This window comes from Loxodonta africana, chromosome 10 (genome assembly GCF_030014295.1).
Source record: "Loxodonta africana isolate mLoxAfr1 chromosome 10, mLoxAfr1.hap2, whole genome shotgun sequence".
NCBI lineage: Eukaryota > Metazoa > Chordata > Mammalia > Proboscidea > Elephantidae > Loxodonta > Loxodonta africana.
This window is the reverse complement of record NC_087351.1, coordinates 41520868-41542720: the sequence shown is the minus strand read 5'-3', so window position 1 is coordinate 41542720 and position 21853 is coordinate 41520868.

Here is a 21853-nt window from a genome sequence, read left to right as displayed (position 1 = left end):
ACTTGTTCAGGGATCCTGAAAGAATTATAGGATAAGGAACCATGATAACGTGATCCATATGTTATAAAAGAAGTCTAGAATCCTTGATGACTGGGGAGAGGAACCTAATATAAGTTACTCTGCATTGTGAGGAAATCCTGGTGGCGTAGTGGTTAAGTGCTACAGCTGCTAACCAAAAGGTTGGCAGTTTGAATCCACCAGGCACTGCTTGAAAACTCTGTGGGGCAGTTCGACACTGTCCTATAGGGTCGTTATGAGTCGGAATCAACTCAACAGCAATGGGCTGTGTTATGAAACCACACGGTAGCTAATTATGCAGGAAAAATTTATTGAACTTCTGTCCAGCTCTCTCCTAGGCTATAAGAGATTTTTAAAATGTGAATAAGATTTGTTCCTTCTCCCAAAGAGTTTAGTGTTTCTTAGATAGAAACAAACAATAAATTTTTGGTGCTTTCATAAAATAATATGTAAACGTGTAAGGTTAGTAATGGGTCACATAAAAACCAAAACCAACCCCCTTGCCATCCAGTTGATTCTGACTCATAGCGAACCTATTGGACAAGTAGAAATGTCCCATAGGGTTTCCAAGGCTGTAATCTTTACAGAAGCCGACTGTCACAGCTTTCTCATGTGGAGCAGCTGGTGGGGTCAAACCACTAACCTTTTTGGTTAGTGGCCGAGTTCCTAACCACTGCACCACCAGGGCTCCTTAGGGGTCACTTAGAAAGGCCCATTTAATAACGGAGGGAGAAAGGCAACAGCGTGATGTATGAGCAGAGCTAGAAAAACTGGTAGGTGTTCACTAGATGAAAGTGAAGAAGACAACGTGAACAAAAACGTAAAGATCAGAAAAGCACCAATAGGCAGACAAAAGTAGTTCTTCATAGAAGGAGCATAAAGGAAAGAAAAGGAGCTAGAGAAGTGCATTGAGATAGATAAGGTGCTAGGTCAGGAGGGCCTCGTACATTATTCTAAGGTATTTGAAATTTATTCTGTGTAAGTCAAAAGGAAACCATTCGAACTGTCCAAAAAGACGAGTAAGCAACATCAAGTTCACTCCACCATCAGCACAGACTGGATTAAAGCCGGGCAAGGTGCAGAGCCAAAGAGCAGCTAAACTATTGCAGTAAAACATACGAGATGAGATTAGCATCTGAACTAAGGCAGTAAGTGGTAAGTAGGAATATGGGCATATAAGAGATGTTCATAGGTTAGATCAATGGGATGTTGTTATTGAATGAATTTGGAATAAAAAAGAAAGATAGGAATCCTGGATGAGTCCTAAATTTTGACTTGGATGATTAGTGAAACTACTAACCAAGTGAAATGATAGCCTTGGAAAAGGTGAGTTCATTTTTGAACATGTTGAATTTAAAGTTCCTATACTTTTTTTTTTTTTTATACCAAACAAGATTCACTGGTGGCAAAGTAGTTAAGAGTTCAGGCTGCTAATCAAAAGGTCAACAGTTTGAATCCACCAACCACTCCTTGGAAACCCTATGGAGCTGTTCTACCCTATCTTGCAGGGTCGCTATGAGTCGGAATTGACTCGACAGCCACAGGTTTATACCAACCAAAGTCACATTCACAGATACAGGGGTTAGGACTTCAAAATATCTTTGTTGGGGATACAGTTCAATCCATTACAATGTCTAAGGCTTTTTCCAACCTTTCCTGAGCATTCATGCAGCCTTGTACATACACGTAGCCTTTCAGCCACCAGGGATATGTGTAAGCTTTCCCTGTATTTTCCTGTTAAATTTCTGGGTAATCTGCCGGTCTATTGATTATCTCCACCAGTATTGCAGCCTCAGGGTACCTTCAATGATGCCCTTCCGTGATTTTGACCAGGGAGATTGAGGGAGCCCTGGTGTTACAATGGTTAAGTGCTCAACTATTAAACAAATGGTCAGTGGTTCGAACCCACCAGGGTCTCCTCAGCAGTCTGCTTCCATAAAATTTTATAGCCTTGGAAACAGTATGGGGCAGTTCTACTCTGTCCTGTAGGGTCATTATGAGTTGGAATTGACTCAATGGCAATGGGTTTGAGTTCTGGTGGGATTGTTTTTGATGACAACCTTGGGAATGAGTTTGACCATGCAAATCAAGTCAGTCCCCTCTTCAGTAAGCCTCCTGGTCCTCCCAGCTTGCCCTACCCTAGTAGAACTACCTAGCCACACAGCTGAAGGGGCAGCGGATGGGAGCAGACTAAAAAGCCACCGACTTCCACTATTTTTACTGAGGTTTAGTAGGTTTTCTTGAATAAACACTTCTCAATTTGTTATGTGCCTTTGGTCAATTTCCAGAGGCCTGGAATGGTTGTTTTGGGTAATTTTGTCAGTTTTATCTTTGTTCCTTGAGGAAGGAATTTGCTGAGCTGATCACTCTGCTAGTCTGCAAGTCCCCAGAGATATTAACTTCACTTTAAGATTCTCCTTAGAATATTAAACAAATCCTCTGAAAATTTAGCTAATCTATTTTTTATTGTAAGTAAAAGGACAGTGGGGTCAATTAGGATAAAATATTCAGGGAGTTTCGAGATCTCTCATGATGGCTACTAAACTATCAGGGAGTTACATTTTAATTCTCTTGTGAGAGTGAAACATCTAATTTAAAAATTGCATTTAATCCATTTCTCCCTCTTTTGGGGTCTGATCAATATGGCTCCCTATACCTAAGTGGGTAAAAATATTCTGTTATCTCTCCTACCAGGTATGACCTGAGTGTGTATGGGTGTGGCACACATACACCTTCAAACCCCTAGAGCTCCCGTCTCAGTGGACAGCAGTATGCTACTGGAGAACCAAACCAAACCAAACTCATTGCTGTTGAGTCGATTCCAACTCATAGCGACCTTATAGTACAGGGTAGAACTGCCCCATAGAGTTTCTAAGGGACACCTGGTAGATTCGAACTGCCAACAGTTTGGTTAGCAGCCATAGCACTTAACCACTATGCCACCAGGGTTTCTGCTGCTGGAGAAGTGCCTGTCACATTGCTTTTTCGTATACAAAATCTAGCACCATAGGGGTGACTCTTCTACATGACTTCCTCACATTTCGAACTGCTTTGCTCCTTTGTCCCTCTGATTTGTTTCTCCTTTTCTGCTCTAAACTTTTCTTGAAGGTTCAGGGAAAGAATTCTTTTTTAAATCCTCCCAGGCTGAGTTTCCCTGCTTCCTACCTGACCCTTCTCTTGATTCTTTCTTCCTCCTTTGAGTCAGAACTCATGAACACACCCTCAGTTATCTTTGTTCTGTTTGTTATCCACCAACAAATGACCCTTTGACTTAAAACAAACTCAGCTTCCCACCTTCAATGAAACACACGCACAGAAACAAAACAATATAAACAAACAGACTTGGACCCTGATTCTCCTATTAAACATCTAATTTCTAACTTTTCTGTTTGAAATTTTTTTTGTCCTTTGGCCTCCATGTTTATATACCATGGAATCAAATCTTCATTCTTATCACCACAAAATATCTTCTCTCAAGAATCCTGTGAAGCCTAATTCCAAACTCATGTACTTTCTCAATACAGCATACCAAAAAAAAAAAACCCAAGCCCTTTGCTATCGAGTCAATTCTGACTCATAGTGACCCTATAGGACAGAGTAGAACTTCCCCAAAGAGTTCCCAAGGAGTGCCTGGTGGGTTTGAACTGCCAACCTTTTGGTTAGCAGCTGTAGTTCTTAACCACTATGCCACCAGGGTTTCCCAATATAGCATAGACGTTATTACAGGCCCAATTGTGGAGACAGACATACTTCAGGTTGAATTTTGGGTAATCATGAAAACAATGTAATGCCTCATGTTTCTGTAGGAGTGTTGTGAGAGATTCAATGGAATGAGGCATATAAAACTCTTAGCGCATATTTGGCCCAGAGCAAGCCATCAATAGATAATTTCATTAGTATTATTATTATGTAATCACTCGACAAACACTTTGAACAGTTTCTTTGTGCCATGAACTGTGTCAGTCACTGGGAATATAGACGATGGAAAGACATGTGGTGACTACCCACATTTCTTATGACCCTTCTTCCCTAATGTTCTGCCTCCATCTCTTTTGGTAGAAACGGGGTAATGTACTGAAAAGGGCATGAACTTCGGAGCTTGACAAGCATGGATCCAAACTCAATTCCATGATTTATGTGAATTTGAGCAAACTGCTCTAAAGCCTCTGAACCTTAATCTACTTAGGAATAAAATAGCAAAAATAATACCCATTTTAGAGTAGTTTTGGAATGATTAATAGAGTAAGTATTTAAAATTCTTAGCCCAATTACTGGCACACTTGGTGTTCTCAGTCCTCAAGGAGCTTCAAATTTATTATTTTTACTCTCTTCTCATAATTTTGCTTCCAACTGGAAGGTAAATAGATGTCTGGTATTGACTGACCAGTAGATTTCACTACTTTCCACCAAACAAGGCAAATGCCTGAGTCTGAACTTCCTGTGTAGGCCTCTTAGAAGATCTCTAACAAATTAGGTTCTTTGAAAGAGTTTTCGCCCAGGAGGAATCACTTGAGTAAAGATACAGAAGTAAGAATAAACTTGGCACGGACAGGGGAAAAAGACCTGATAAAGTAGAGCATTATTATGAGAGTAGACCCAGGAAACAGCATTGTCCAGGTTAAGTTGTTGTTGTTGTTTGCCACCAAGTCAATTCTGACTCACAGCGACCACATAGGACAGAATAGAACTGCCCCATAGGGTTTTCTAGGCTATATTCTTTAGGGAAACAGATTCCCAGGTCTTTCTCCCGTGGAGCCACTGTGTGGGTTCGAGCACTTTAGCTTTGCACCATCAGGGCTTCTCCAGGTTAAGTAGAACTAGATTACCAAAGGCTTAAAAAAAACGGGAAGAGGAGTTCACACTTTGTTCCAAAACATGTAGTGAGCTATCTGAGATTTTTAACTAGGGAGTTTGTGGGATTATTTATTTTGCTCTTAACAAAGGCAAAAGAAAGCCATTATAAATTTTTGTTTGGGGTCCAAAACTTTAAATATTAGTTCTAAGTCATGATTATTTTCACAAGGAAATTAAAAGGCTTAAAAAAAAAAAGTAATACAAGCAGAGTCTAAATTAAGCTAACCATACTCATTGCTTCTTTTTGAAGACAGAGTACTTTTTCAAGGTCAGACATGAATTTCGTCCTCATACTTGATTCCCTCCATTCAGACACCCAGATAAGCTAAGAGCATCTCAGAGGAGATAGCGACTTAAAGTCTGCTCAGTAGGCAAAACTGCAGAATAAGCCACATTGGACTTCATAAAATTGTAGCTTGTGTACATAGAGACATAATCATTAGAGCCAATTATCTTTAGACAGACTGAGATTTCAAATTCTAATTACAAAGTTTTAGCCTCATTAACACATGTGCTTCATTTTATATCTTGGCTACCACATTTTATTGTTACAATTCATTAAAAATAATGTGAAAAATGAAGATGATCATAAACTTCATCATATAAGCAAAAGAAAAAATAGTGCCTGGGTAATGATAACAACATTTTATATTTGCATAGCAACTTTCTTTAAAGGAGCTCAAAACATTTCACAAACATTATCTCATTAATCCTTTGAGTAAAGAAATAGAAAATCATTTCCTAGATCTCTGAGCTAGGGAAATTGATGCATTAAATGGTTACAGTTTGTTTCTAATGTTCCACGTTGTTATGAACAAAGGTGTTCAGATGTCTTTATTGTTATATTTTTAAATTTACATGCAGTAAAATTGTCTTTTGTTGGTGTACAATTCTTTGAATTTTAACACATACAGATTAATATAACCCCTGCCACATTAAAGTCACAGAACAACCCCATCACCTCAAAAAACTTCCATTTGTTACTTCTCTGTAGTCAAGCTCGCACATTCACCTGGCAAATACTGATCTGTTCTCTGTCTCTACTGTTGGACCTTTTCCAGTATTTCATGTAAATGAAGTCATAACATATGTAACTTTTTTAGGCGGGCTACTTTCTCTCAGGATCCCTGGTGGCGTGGTGGTAATAAAGGAAAGGGTGGAGGGTTAGAAAGGTAGGAGAAAGACGTGGCAGTCTGCTTGGGTAAAGATTTACAGCCTTGGAAACACTATGAGGCAGTTCTACTCTGTCCTATAGGGTCGCTATGCATCGGAACTCCACAGCAATGGATTTGGTTTTTTAATGGGTACTTTCTCTCAGAAGAATGCCTCGTGGACCCATTTGTGTTGTTGTGTGAATCAATAGTTTATTCCCTCTTATTACTGAGTAGAATTCCACTGTATGAATGTATCTAGTGTACCCATTTACGTATCAAAGGACATGGCTTTTCTTTCCAGTTTTTGATGATTATGAATAGACCTGCTATAAATATTTGTGTGCAGATTTTTTGAGTGAAAATAAGTTTTCATTAATCTAGATTAAATAATTAATGAGTGGGTTGCTGACTCATATGGTAAATGTATGTCAACTTTATAAGAAACTGCCAAACCGTTTTCCAGAGTATCTGTACCACTTTGGTGCCACCAGCGATGCATGAGAGGTCCAGTTCCTCTACATTCTCATCAGCACTTGGTACTGTCACTTCTTAAAAATTTACATTAATCATTCTAATAGGTGCGCAGTGGTATCCCATTGTGGTTTACAGTTGCATTCCCCTAATAGCTAATGATGTTGAGCATCTTTCCTGTGTGTTTCTGTGTTTCATTATATGTTCTTTGGTAAATTGTTTATATGTTTTGTACTCAGTCTAGGAGTTTCTTGTAGATTCTTTGGAATTTTCTACACAGACAGGCAACAGCAAGTAGAAACAATTTTATTTGTTCCTTTCCAATCTTATGAGTTTATTATCTATTCTTGCCCTGTTGCACAAATAAGAAATTGCTCCATTGCATCTAAATTGTCAATTTTATGCATACAGATTTGTTTGTATTATTCCTTTGTAATCCTTTTAATTTGAGGAGTCTGTGGTGATATCCTGTTTTTCACTCCTGACTTTGGTAATCTTCAATTTCAATTCCTAGGTTGTTGATTTAAGACCTCTCTTTGTTTTTAATATAGCATTTTAATGCTGCAAATTTCCATCTAGTCACTGCTTAAACTGCATCTCACAAATTCGATATTTGGTATTTTAATTTTTAGTAAATTTTGGGGTCAGTTTGAAATATTTTCTAACTTCCCTTCAGTCCCCAAAACTTGAGGTCAGATGATGACAAGCCAGTTGCAGGAACCAGAGCAAGCAAGCAAGCTTTGCCAGGACACCCTATATACATTGGATGCAGGCCGCACCCCAAAAGAAACTCCCCTTACAACTGCTTGGCTGGTCACATCATGGAGGATAACTACATCATTACATAATTGTCAAATTATTACAAACTGCCAAACTACATCATTACATATCTGCCAAACCATTGAGAATCATGGCCCAGCCAAGCTGACACACAACCATAACCATTACAATTGGTGTGCTCAGGCCATTTAAATTTAATATAATTATCCACAGTTTTTGAATGTAGGTCTACCTTGATATTTGTTTCCTCTTTGTTCCCTCTGGTTTGTGTTCCCGTTTTCCCTTTCTTGCCTTATTTTGCATTAGAATATAGTTTAGTATTCTTTGTTAATTTACCTATTGAGTATTTTATGATCTCTTTACTATTTTGCTAGTGGTTGATTTAGGGGTTACAATATACACACTTAAGTTTTCACAGATTACTTAGAATTAAATTTTACCACTCAAACTGGAATGTAGAAGCCTTATAGCCTTATAGGTCCCTTCACTTTCCCTTCTTTATAATGTAGTCACAATATGTATTATGTCTATATAGATTCAAAGCCACATCAGGCTGTATTATAATTTTCGCTTTCGACCAGAATACATGTTTTTAAAAAATTAAGAGGGGAAAAATAATTATAATTTATTATATTTACCCAGATATTTACTATCTGCTCCTGTTCCTTCACTGTTGACATTCTAAATTTCCCTCTAATGTCATTTTTCTTCAGTGCGAAGAACTTCCTTTAGTGTTTCTTTTAGAGCATTTCTGCTAGCATCGCGTTTCATAGTTTTCCTTCATCTAGAAGAATATCTTCCCTGAATATAGTATTCTGACTGACAGTTCTTTTCTTTCGGCACTTTAGAAATGTTGTTCCCCTGCCTTTAGTCCCACTGCTTTCTGATTTCTGATCATATATTTTCTCCCTATGTATAATTTCTCTCTGGCTACTTTTTACATTTTTTTGCTTGTTTTTCATTTTCAGCATTTTAATTATGGTATTTCTGGACCTGAATTTCTTTGCATGTATCCTATTTGGGGTTCACCAAGTTCTGTGTATCTCTAAGTTTATGTCTTTGACCAAGTTTGCAAAGCATTAGGTCATTATTTCTTCAAACAGTCTTTCTGTGTCATACTCCTTCTATTATCCTCATTTGCCATTACTTTGTGGAGTATAGTTATCATAAAACAAAAAGTTCTTGTTAAATGGATCGTGACTCAGGGAAGCCTCATGTATTTCAGAGTAGAATTGTGCTCCATAGGGTTTTCAATGGCTCATTTTTTGAAATTAGATTGCTAACCCTTTCTTCCAAAGCACCTCTGAAAGGACTTGAACTGCCAAACATTTATTCAGCTTGAAAGCTTAACCGTTTGCACCATGCAGGGACTCCATAGTTATAAAAGGTACATTAAAGTCTTTATCTGATAATTCCAACATTTGTGCCATCTCAGGATTGGCATCAATTATTTATCATTTTTCATGTGTGATATTGAGATTTCCCTGTTTTTTTGTATGTTGAGTAATTTTGGATTTTATCCTGGATTTTTATTTTGAATACTACATTTGTGGCTCTAGATATTATTTTAATCATATACAGAATATTGATTGTTTTGCTTGTTTGTTGATTTTACCAGTAATCAATCTTGTTATATTCAGGCCCAAAATTTCTGCTTGCCTTTTGTGGGCTGTGGCTCCAAAGTCAGTTTATTTTTCTTAAAGCCTTTTCAGTGCTACTTGGATATGTCTTGTATATGTACTACCTAGTGGCTGTCTGGGACCCAAGAAGTCATCTAACCCATAGCTTAGTTCTCAAGGTCTTTGATATTCTGTTTAGAGCCAGATCCAAACATACACAACTTGTGACTGAGTCCATAACCTGGAATAATTTTTTTGAGCTCCCTCCTCTCTGTCACCTCTCAAACACTTTCTATTTCCCTGAGGACCTGATTCCTTTCCCTCTGGATAGAAAGCCAGGATTTTAGTTTCCCTACTCTGTTGCATATTTCCTGTGTCTGTGTCTAAACTACAAAACCTAGTAGCAACAGGATATATAGTATAGAGAAAAAGAAACAATGAAAAAACTTCCTGCACCCTTGGGACCACAATTCCTCTGATCAGAGATAAGAGTTTCTTCTTTTGGAGTTTTCTGCCTATCTGACTATCACTACCATTGCTGTCACTACAGTTTCAGGATTGCCTAAGGGCTGAGGTAAGAGAGAAAAATAATAAATATAGGATATTTATCCTACTCTTTCTGACCTGAATGGGCCCATTTTTCTGTTCTTCACTCCAGTAATAGAGGGTTTCTCTTGAAGCTGTTTCTGTTCAAACTCAGTGCTCAGTCTCAGGTTTCAGGTTACCTTTGAGTCCATGCCAAGAGATAACAAAGAAGAAAAAAAATAGGACACTCACCACCAATTTGGTGATACTTCAAGTTCTGGTTTCTTTCCCCAACCTGCCTGCTACCATTGGCTTTTCAGAGTGCCCAGATACCTGCTCGATGTACGTTATATCCAGAGTTTTTAGTTGATTTTCACAGAAGGGACAGGGTGGAATGTGTTTACTCCATCTTGACTGGAAACCCTGGTGGTGTAGTGGTTAAAACCTACAGCTGCTAACCAAAAGACTGGCAGTTTGAATCTACCAGGTGCTCCTTGGAAACCTATGGGGGAGTTCTACTCTGTCCTATAGGGTTGCTATGAGCTGGAATCAACTTAATGGCAATGGGTTTGAGGTTTTTTTTTTTTTTTTTGATTGGAACCAGAAACCAAAGTTCAGATTTCTTGGGTCTGAGTAGTCAAACCAATCTTGAGGGTAAGCTTTAGTAGTCAGGAGCCTAAAGTAAATGTCCAAACAATAATAATATGTAAGATTTATTCAGTAACTATGATGCCAAAAATTCAAGCATTTATTTAACCCATTTCATAACCCTATGTTATAACTCTATATGGTAGGTATTTTATATGGTTTTTACTTTAAACATAAGGGAACTGAGGTATACAGAGATTAAGTAATTTATCCAAGGTCACACAGTTAATCACTCAGGAGGGTAGGATTTGAATCCAGGAAGTCTAGCTCTATAACCCAAGCTCTTAATCACAACAAATGTGCTTAGTTCTCTATTTCTTTTTTTGTTTTGTTGTACATGGGACTGTATATTTATGGGAGAACTCTGAGTATAATTGCTATAAGCTTAACATATTTATCCTAAGCATAGAAGGGAGCAAGGATTAGTTGGCAAAGAGGTGATATTACTATTTCTGAGAAGGGCCAAGAAAATATTTTGAGGATCCAAACAATGTTAAAGCCTTAAGCCGAAGAAACAAAACCCATTGCCACTGAGTCAATTTTGACTGACAGCAATCCTATAGGACAGAGTAGAACTGCCCATTGGGTTTCCAAGGAGCAACTGATGGATTTAAACTGCTGACCTTTTTGTTAACAGCCAAAAGCTTAACCACTGTGCCACCATGGCTCCGTTAAAGCCCTAGTGATCATTTAAAAATGTGTGTATACCATCAAGTTCTCTTCCTCAACCCCCCAGATTTAACTCTAAAGTTAAATGGAAGGGATGTGGAAAGTGGAAGGTTTCTGTAAGAATCAGCCCCTCCTGCAAAATATATATATATATATATTTAATTAAAACAACCAATAGCTTTCACTTACCCATAAGATTAACACCCCAATCAAGGCACTGAAATAGTGCTATACAAAGTGAAATCTGTAGACTTGGACTGGTCTATGAACTATTTATGGGTTACCACTAGGTAAGTACGGAAATTGAGAGTGTTTAGAAATTTTTATAGCAATTCAATAGCATAATTTTATGCCACTGAGAATAATAATTTAAAAAACTGGTCTTGTACTTTATTGTCATTGTCTTTATTTTATTCTTCTGGTGATTCACTTTTACTGTGTTTTTCAAAAGTATAAATATGCAATGAAATGGAAACAATCAAAAAAAGCAAAATTTGTTCTTCACCACAAATAGTTTGAGAAGCCCTACACTAAAGCACACACTTGTCTGTCAGTTTGTCATATTGTGGTGACTTGCATATTGGAAACTATGCCACTGGTGTTTTAAATACCTACAGGGTCACCCATGGTGGACAGGTTTTAGTGGAGCTTCCAGACTAAGACAAACTAGGAAGAAAAGCTTGGCGATCTATGTCCAGATATTAGCTAGCGAAAATCTTATGGATCACGACAGAATACTGTGCAATATAGTGCTGGAAGATGAGGCACTTAGGTTGGAAGGCACTACACAATGGCGGCACCAATGGACTTGAACATACCAATGATCATGAAGATGGTGTGGGACCGGGCAATGTTTTGTTTTATTGTACACGGGATCGCCAAGAATTGGAGTCAACTCGGCAGCAACTAACAACAACAACACTGAAGGACAGTGACTAACTTCCAATATTTAAAGAAACAATGGAAAAATTAATTAGAACTTAGGATCCCTGACATGTTTTCCTCCCTTCAGTGATTTTTAATGTTTCTAAAAAGTGTGCCTGGGGTTTTAAATAAGGTTGTGTCTGATTGTAAGAGAAAAAGATCAAGGGAAAGATCAAGAGAACGAATGTTGACTTTTCCTGAAAGTTGGTGTTTACACTTTGAATTTCTTTTCTTTCAAATTTTAAGCTTCAAGGTCAAAACCCTACGGTCCCATGATGAAGAACCCAAAAGCTGCCTATGCAGAGGAAGAACCCCTGAGAACAAGCAAGGAACTGGATTGAGGTTTCTCTGGGGGTTGGAGGTCCTTTTGGAGCACCATAGCTCTGTAATCTCAGCCCTTGCAAGATAAAAAGAAAATAAAATAAAAGAGTAGCGGGGGCAAGTGCATCCCAGTGCCTGTCACTGCTTTCCTTAGTCCTCAACCCAGTCAGTGACAAGTGGTTCTTACCCTCCCCCCGCAAAAAAACCCAATGCTGTTGAGTCAGTTCCAACTCATAGCAACCCTATAGGACAGAGGAGAACTGTCCCATAGAGTTTCCAAGGAGTGCCTGGTGGATTTGAACCGCTGACCTTTTGATTAGCAGCCATAGCTCTTAACCACTACACCACTCTTACTCATTTGAATTTAGCCAGCTCAACTAATCCTTACTAATTTTTTTTTTTTAATTTTAACATACATGTTACATAAACGTTGTCTGCTTAAGCCTGACAATCAACCAACTTCTTTGGAGGTTCCTTTAAGTATTTGGAATTAGATCTTAACATAAGATAATATACAACAGCAACACTGAATGTGTTCTGAGAGAGAAAAGGAATCTCCACAGTGTAGAGACCATGTTCTTTGTGATTAAGTTTTAAAACATTCAATTAGAAAAACCCTAAGTGAAAATGAAGGCTTGTTCAAAGCTTTTTTTTTTTTTTTTTTTAATTCTAGTTGATTCAAATGCCAATACTCTAAAAAAAAAAAAGATTTGCAGAATTGGAGAAAATGGGATGTATACATGTCTCAATTTGCTCTAGCCAAAATACTAATAGTAAAAAATGCAGAAAAGAAAAATAAGTCATTAGTTATATATTGACTAGTTCATTGATGTTGGTTTATAGCTTCCAGCTATCAGTTGCCTAAATAAAGTGTTTCAGTGTAGTTAAGCCAGCGTATCCTGTAAAAATTTCCTTCATAAGGTAGGAAACACAGTGTTCTCCTAGGATCTCCTGGGATTCTTCAGGTAGTCTGGCATTTCTCCTCGTCTGACATTCCTTCCTGCTTACAAAAAATTTTTTTATTTCTCTTATGTTTTCTCCAGTCTGCATTTATTCAAACGTGAAACGCAGCTCTTAATTTCTCCCAAATTATCACTTCCATGAGGGAACTGGGTGAAAATTGGGGTTATAATTGTTCCTACCTCATACGGCTGTTAGAAGGATATTGTTATACATGTGTTAGAATGAAATCATGCATGTAAAGTGCCTGGTACACAGTAAGCATCTCGTAAATGTTGGCTTTTATTATTTGTTCAGGAATAATGGCATGGGGTTCCATCACAGCAGAGAAAATGAAATTAAATATTAGACACCCCTGTTCCCTTTGAAAGTCCATTAGCCTGTTCAACCCCAGGGGTTTTTACTATCTCTCTTACAATCTAGCTGTCCACTTCTCAATTCCTGTGGCTTCTTTTCTTAGGAAGAGGTATTTAGTGTTTTTGTGCATCCCTCTTTTCTCACCTCCACCCTCTCCTCCACTATCACCCTTCTCCTGGCAACCTCTGTTCTACGGTATGGTGGGGAGGAGAGAGAACTGGGGTCAGATGTGAGCCCAAGAGTCTTTCTTTTTTTGAACTCTTTCACCTTCGGGAGGCTTGATGGCTCAGTGGTTAAGTGCTTGGCTGCTAATCTAAAGGTGTGCGGTTTGAATCCACCAACCACCTGGAAAAAGATGTGGCAGTCTACTTCCATAAAGATTACAGCCTTGGAAACCTTATGGGGCAGTTCTACTCTGTCCTGTGGGGTCACTATAAGTGGGAATTGACTTCACAGCAACTGGTTTCATCTTTGAAATCAATGACCGACCCTAACAGCTAGAGTAGCTAGGGCAATCAGTTGTGAGATTACAGGATAAAGTGGCTCCCAAATTATAACATGACTTTCCCAAAAACTCTTTTCAGAAATGAACCATCACTGAAACAAGGAGAATTGGGTAGTGCGTAAAATCACTCTTAGAAGACTAATATCAACTATTGCTCCATGTTCAATCTTCCGTTATAAGCGGCAAATTTGATCAAGGAATAAACATTTGAATTTACTTGTAATCAATTCAGTTAACATTATATTGAAAACATTCTGTCCAAAGGAGTTAAGTCTGATATTAACAGACCTCTGAAACAGAATTAAAAAAGCTTCCAAATATTTTAATTCTTACACAGATAGTCCCTGACATATTTGAGTTAACAAAAAGCACTTACCACCACTTGTTTTTTTTTGTATATCTTATCATTAGCAATATGTAGTACATATAATGTTTAAATATATCTGTAAGTTTATATGTAATGTTTCCAACCGCCCAAAACAAAAAAAGATCAGATTTATAAAGATACTGATAACAAAAGGCAATAATAAAGAACACTAAAAAAAAAAAAAAAACTATTTGACTTACCTCAGAACCAATTTACTGTAGAGCTTTTGGAATGGAACCCCATTGTAAGTGGGGACTACCCAAAACCTATATTTAATGCATTTTTAGAAATGGTACTGAAAATTGATAATGAACTGAGTTGGAAAAAATAAATATTTCTAGCAAAATCTCACTAATTGGGTGGAATTAGGGAAAGTCTGAAACAGTAAAAACAAAAACTGAAAATATGAGTATATTTTGTATATATAGTATATAATGCACTAATATAAAGATAATATATTTAAATATATAATATAAAAATACCTGAAAATCTAAGTGTATTATATATATACACATATATATATAAACATATATGTATATAATATGTATAAAACAAGCCCATTGCCTTCGAGTCCATTCTGACTCATAACAACCCTATAGGACAAAGGAGAACTGGCCCACAGGGTTTCCAAGCAGCATCTGGTGGATTCGAACTACCTGACCTTTTGGTTAGCAGCCCAATGCTTAACCACTGTGATGTATACACTAAATATATATTGTAATTTTATAAAGCTAAAAATACTAATAAATGAATTACAATATGAGTGACATGAGAATGGTTTGAAAGCACCTTTTCTTTTCCCTTAAATAATTTTTATATTATTATTTTTTTTAATAATTTTTATTGTGCTTTAAGTGAAAGTCTACAAATCAAGTCAGTCTGTCACATATAAGCTTATATACACCTTACTACATACTCCCATTTACTTTCCCCCTAATGAGTCAGCCCTCTCCCCCCTTCCAGGCTCTCCTTTCGTGACTGTTTTGCCAGTTTCTAACCCTCACTATCCTCCCATCTCCCCTCCAGACAGGAAATGCCAATACAGTCTCGAGTGTCTACCCGATACAAGTAGCTCACCCCTCATCAGCATCTCTCTCCAACCCATTGTCCAGTCCCTTCCATGTCTGATGAGTAGTCTTTGGGAATGGTTCCTGTCCTGGGCCAACAGAAGATTTGGGGACCATGACCACCGGGATTCTTTTAGTCTCAGACCATTAAGTCTGGTCTTTTTGTGAGAATTTGGGATCTGCATCTCACTGTTCTCCTGCTCCTTCAGAGGTTCTCTGTTGTGCTCCCTGTCAGGGCCATCATTGGTTGTGGGCAGGCACCATCTAGTTCTTCTGGTCTCAGGATGATGTAAGTCTCTAGTTCATGTGGCCCTTTCTGTCTCGGGCTCATAGTTATCGTGTGACCTTGGCGTTCTTCTATATTACTATTTATGATTGCTGATATGGTTATCAAACACTTTCATTAAAGGTAATATAAAATTGATTTGAGATGAACCCTTTTGAATGATCACAAATTAATTGCCTTTGAATTGTTATTGTTGTTGTTGAATCTGTCTTAGAAAAAGTATAGCCAGAATGCTCCTCAGAAGCAAGGATGACAAGACTGTGTCTTACATACTTTGGACATGTTGTCAGGAGGGATCAGTCCTTGGAGAAGGACATCATGCTTGGCAGAGTACAAGGTCAGCGGAAAAGAGGAAGACCCTCAATGAGGTGGATTGACACAGTGACTGCAACAATGAGCTCAAGCATAACGATTTTAAGGATGGCGCAGGACTGGGCAGTGTTTCGTTCTGTTGTGCCATAGGGTCGCTATGAGTCAGAAAGCACTCGACGGCACCTAACAACAACAACCTTTAAAATTGAATGAGGAATTCCGTAGTCAATAAACTGAAACTTACCTGCATTCTTGGAGAATTTCATATTTCCATAGATGTTCCCATGTTGTTGTTGTTACATGCCATCCAGTCAGTTCCAAGTCACAGCGACTCTATGTACAGCAGAACGAAGTGCTGCCTGGTCCTGCACCATCCTCACGATAGTTGCTGTGTTTGCATTGTTGCTGCCACCATATCAATCCATTTCGTTGAGCGTCTTCCTCTTTTTCGATGATCTATTGTGTTGGGTACATCCTCTGCAAAAGACCTCTTTAAAGTGTTAAAAAGCAAAGACGTCACTTTGAGGACTAAAGTGCACTTGACCCAGACCATGATGTTTTCAATTGCCTCACATGCATTAGAAAGCTGGACAATGAATAAAGAAGACTGAAGAAGAATTGATGCATTTGGATTATGATGTTGGCAAGAAATACTGAACATACCATGGACTGTCAGAAGAATGAATAAATCTGTCTCAGAAGAAGTGAAGCCAGAATGCTTCTTAGAAGCGAGGATGGTGAGACTTCATCTCACTTGCTTTGGGCATGTTATCAGGAGGGACGAATCCCTGGAGAAGGACACCATGCTTAGCAAAGTAGAGGATCAGCCAAAAGAAAAAAGATATTCCTATAGGATGATGTTATTTCATGTTCTTGAAGAAGTGTCCAATTAGATAGGCTTAATGGGCAATAAAAGGATATTAAATCTTGGCCTATAATATCACAGGTAGATCAGAATATCAGTAATTCCTGATTGCTTGATCAAACAAAACTTAATTAGCTCTTATTTCTGAAGATAATTAACATAAGAAACATCAGGCTTTTCATACCTGCTTGTCTAAGTTAGGTTTTGGTCTAAAGGATTCTCAGCCACCCTCAGAGTAAATCAGTAGACTTTCATAAAGTGCCCTTAATTATACTTATTAGTATTCATCTGGGAAAACTGTATTGTCGTTTCTATTTCAGGAACAAAAGCTGGAACATTAAATCTTGCTGTTGCCTAGAACATTCAGTTTGAGACTGATCTTTTCAAGACCTTTCTCTGAGGATATCATTGTGCTCCAATGTTTCAGTTACTAACGTGTAACAATTTTGTTCTATTGAATTATAAATGATTTCTCTAGGGAGTGTTCTATTTAGATTGAAGGCAGTTGGCTTTTAACTTAGTTTAATAATTTGCCTTATCATTTTCCTGAGACTACATCAGCATAAGGAATTAATCAACAGTTTTCATCAAAGCAACTATCACCAAACAGGTTGTCAGTGGCTTAACAGTCACCAGCCCAATCGCCAAAACCCCAGCCCTTACTCCCCCCGACAAGAACAGCAGCATAGCATCAAAGAAAAAATCGCACCATTCAATGTTAAAGCAGGCAAGGATGGATTTATTAAAAAAGGAATATTGCAAGGCATGGTAGGGGGACAGGGACCATTGGAAGGGAGGAGAAAGGGACACTGCAATAGGGGGAGAGAGACTATTTGCTATGGGGAATGAAAATAACAAAAGTCTGATTTCTACTCTGCTGAAACAAAGAGCTTCAAGTACAAAGAATTTCTAGTTTTTAAAAGCTAGAGTGGGCTGACAGAAGAGTACTGAGGAAAGTTAAGGGGAGGGAGGAGAAAACAGATTCTCTGCTTAGGCACCTGGTGATTACCAAGACTGAGGGGAACAGGAAGCTCAGTGTGATGGTTAAGGTTGTGTGTCAGCCTACCTGGCCATGGTTCTCAGTGGTTTGGCAGTTATGTCATGATGTAGTTTGGCAGTTATGTAACGATGTAGTCATCCTCCATGGTATAATCTGATGTGATAAGCCAATTAGTGGTAAGGTGAGTTTCCTCTGGGGTATGGCCAAATCCAATATATATATGGACTTTTTGGCACAGAACTTGCTTGTTTGCTCTGGATCCTGCATCTGGCTCATCATCCTCTGACCTCTAGTTCTTGGGACTTGAGCCAGAGGCCTGCCGTCTTACCTGATGATCTTGGATTCGTCAGCCCTGTAGTTACATGAATTAGGAAAAGCCTCAGCCTGATGCCCGACCCATGGACTTAGGACTTGCCAGCCTCTACAGCTGTGTGAGCCATTTCCTTGAGATAAATCTCTCTCTCTGTCTACATATATACATAAAACCCATTGCCATTGAGTCAATTCTGCCTTTGAGTCATAGCAACCCAATAGGAGGTAGTAGAACTGTTCCATAGGGTTTCAAAGGAGTGGCTGGTGGATTCAAACTGCTGACCTTTTAGTTAGCAGCCAAGCTTTTAACCACTGTGCTACCAGAGCTCCATACATACATACACACATATATATACATACATATATATATGTATATATATATATACACACACATACACACACATATATGTACATATATATACACACACATATACATATATGTATGTATGGTTCCCTGGTTTTGCTTCTCCAGAGAACACAGCATTAGACAGTCAGGAAGAAGACTGTCTAATGTTTTTCCAGACAGCAGATCATTTAGGCCATCTAGGTCAGTTCTTTGCAGCGCACCATTTTCCAGAAAACAAAGCCATCACTGCTCTCCAGGATCATAGGGCTTGAGTAAAATTCGACATTGTCAATACTTTTATTTAGTACTTACTAGGAGCCTTGGGGAAACCCTGGTTGCATAGTGGTTAAGAGCTACAGCTGCTAACCAAAAAGGTCGGCAGTTCAAATCTACTAGGCGCTCCTTGGAAACCCTATGGGGCAGTTCTACTCTGTCCTATAGGGTCAATATGAGTCAGAATTGAATCAGTGGCAATGAATTTGGTTTTTTTTTTGTTTAGGAGCCCTGGTGGCACAGTGATTAAGAACTCGGCTGCTAACCAAAATGTTGGCAGTTTGAATCCACCAGCCACTCCTTGGAAACCTTGTGGGGCAGTTCTACTCTGTCCCATAGGGTCTCTATGAGTCAGAATTGACTCGATGGCAATAGGCTTTTTGTGTGTGTGTGGGGAGGGGGGCAGTCACTATTATTGCTTTATGTGTTTTAACTCATGAATTGTCAGAACATCTCTATCATTATCATCTCTATTTTATAGATGAGAAAACTGAGAAGTAGAGAGAATAACGTGCAGCTAGCCAGTGGCAGAGCATAGATATAAACTAAGTAGTCTGGCTCCAGAGTCTCCTCTACCCATTCATAGAATCTCTTGGAATGTCTCAAATATGTTCTCAAAAGTCAGACTTGTTCTTTAGGAACTGTAGTCCTTCTGTAGGCACCCAACTCATGGCTACTACAGGGCTGCATGGTATCAAATACTCCTGGCAAGGCTACTATTCCTATTGTTGAGAGAGTGATGGGGTTAAGGTAGTCCCTCTTCTTCTTCAGCCCAGTGGCTTGGGCCATGACATAGCAGAACACCTTCTCCTCATTTAGGTTACACTCACTTACTGAGACACAGCACAAGTGTGTCTTGTGCTCTAGTTTCTACCTTGCTTTTGTTGTATGGTTAGTTTCATCTGACTGGCTCTGTAAGTGAATTAGGAGTCCTGGGTGGCTCAAACTGTTAAGTGATCAACTACTAGAAGAAAAGTTGGCAGTTTGAGTCCACCTAAATACCCGTCAGAAGAAAGGCCTGGTGACCTACTTCCAAAAGGTCATAGCCATTGAAAATCCTGTGGAGAGAAGTTACTCTGAAACACATGAGGTTGCCATGAGTAAGAATCAATTCAAAGGCAACTGGTGGAGGAAAAACGTATTATAGATCCACCACTCTAGGAATGAAACCAAGTCACTTTGGTGATATGAGGGAGTGGTAGGCAGTGTGGTAAAAGGGGGAATGGAGAATAGAGAACTAGGATAGGTGGTGGGAGAAGAGTAAGTATAGTTTACTAGTAGGTACGCTAGCCACTTCACGTGGGTGAACTAATCTAATTCTTACAATCTGTGAAGTAGCTATGCAAAATCAGCTATGTAAAAATAGGATCAACACTATCACTAAGATCATCACTTAATGAAGCTAGAAAGAGGCATAATAAAGTTTCTGACCATAATATTTGTTGTTGTAGGCTGTCCTATGCAGTGTAGGATGTTTAGCAGCATCCCTGGCTGTTTTGGATTGTGGATTGAATTGTGTCCCCCAAAAATATGTGTTGTAAATTCTAACCTCTTTGCCCTATGGGGCAGTTTTACTCTATCCTAGAGGGTCTAGAAACCCTGGTGGTGTAGCGGTTAAGTGCTACGGCTGTTAACAAAAATGTCGACAGTTCAAATCCACCAGGCCTGCTTGGAAACTCTATGCGGCGGTTCTACTTTGTCCTATAGGGTCGCTATGAGTCGGAATTGACTCAACGGCAATGTTTTTTTTTTTTTTGGTTTAGGGTCTCTATTAGTCAGAATCGACTCTAGGGTAATGGTTCAAGGGGTATGCCTGTGTATATAATCCCATTTGGGAATGGGTTGGTTGTCTTTGTTATGTTAATGAGGCAGGATTAGTGCAGGTTGTGTCTTCAATCAATCTCTTTTGAGGTATAAAAGAGATTAAACAAGCAAGGGAGCACAGGAAAGATGGAAGAAGAGAGATGCCAAGCCACATGAAGATCGCCCAGGAGCAGAAGCTCAGAAGAAACAAGGGTCTTCCTCCAGAGCCAACAGAGAGAGAAAGATTTCCCCTGGAGCTGGTGCTCTGAATTTGGACTTCTAGCCTCCTAAACTGTGAGAAAATAAATTTCTGTTTGTCAAAGCCACCTGTCTTATTTAACTAACGGTGCTATAACAGAAATATTACAAGCGAATGGCTTTAACAAAGAGAAATTTATTCTCTCATGGTCTAGGAGGGTAAGAGTTCGAATTCGGGGTGCAAGCTCCATGGGAAGACTTTCTCTCTCTGCTGACTCTGGAGGAAGGTCCTTGTCATCAATCTTTCCTGGTTGAGGAGATTCTCAGTGCAGGGACCCCAGGTCCAAAGGACATGCTATTCTCCTGGCTCTTATTTCTTCGTGGTATGAGGTCCCCATGTCTCTCTGCTTGCTTCTTTCTTTTATATATATATATATTTCCTTTAGTGCAGTTAACTCTATTTATTAAGTGGATACGTTAACATAGGAAAGAAAATGTCCCTTAAATCACAAACTCTTTTAAAAAATTGTATAGCAATAAAATTGTTCTTTAATTGTAGTTGCGTGTTGAAAAGACCTTATATCAAACAAATCAATATAAACAGATAGTCTTCAGATCAGAGGAACTAAAATTTTTTATGTGTTTTGTTATCTTTATAACATAAACAGATAACATACTTATACTGTAATAGTTAAAGCATAAAATCCATAACTCCAGAATATATCTACTGCTTCGTGGAAAAGTATTAGCATTTTTAACAACAAAATAGAATGCCTCATAGTCAGTAATTTTTTCCTATTTGTTCTTTAAAAAAATAAACTATTCTTCTTGACTTACTCATCCTTCTTCCCCCGCCTGACCAGGAGGTCTCTCAAGTCTCCATTGTTATTCTCTACATGGTCTAATAAATTTAAATTCTTTGCCTCAAATATTCAACAAATTCAATCAAAACAAAAATTTTCGTGAAAAAGAGAATCTTATTTCATAATTTTCTTAATGTGCTTGAGAATTTGATTTGTTTTAATTCAAAAGAGATTGATTTAAGATACAGCCTAATCTTGTAGGTTGAGTCCTGCCTCAATAACATAACTGCCTCTAATCCTGCCTCATTAACACATTTTGTCATCTGATGTGATTTTCAGATGACAAGGATGATAGACAAGTACACAGTACATGGAATCATGGCCTAGCCAAGTTGACACACATTTTTGGGGGAAAC